This window comes from Bison bison, unplaced genomic scaffold (assembly GCF_000754665.1).
Source record: "Bison bison bison isolate TAMUID 2011002044 unplaced genomic scaffold, Bison_UMD1.0 scf7180017848486, whole genome shotgun sequence".
In the NCBI taxonomy this organism is placed as follows: Eukaryota; Metazoa; Chordata; class Mammalia; order Artiodactyla; family Bovidae; genus Bison; species Bison bison.
Genome location: NW_011479059.1, coordinates 26,553 through 26,909, shown reverse-complemented (window position 1 = coordinate 26,909; position 357 = coordinate 26,553).

The following is a 357-nucleotide window of genomic DNA, read 5'->3' as shown; positions in this document are numbered from 1 at the left end:
AAAAAGTTAAAAAATCACTATCATGATAGAAGATTTTAGCTTACTTCTCTTAATGGTCGAAAGATCAAGTAGACAAAAACAAGGAAGTATCTTAATTGGGGTTTACTGAGTGCTCGCTTTGGCAGCACATATACTTAATTGGGGTTGCCTAGAAGGTAGACTTTGAAAAAAGGATTGGGTATGGGTAGCGTATCCGGGATGGAGAAGGCAATGGCACCCTATTCCAGTACTCTTGCCTGGAAAATCCCATGGATGGAGGAGCCTGGTAGGCTGTAGTCCATGGGGCACTAAGAGTCAGACACGACTGGCGACTTCCCTTTCACTTTTTCACTTTCATGCATTGGAGAAGGAAATGGC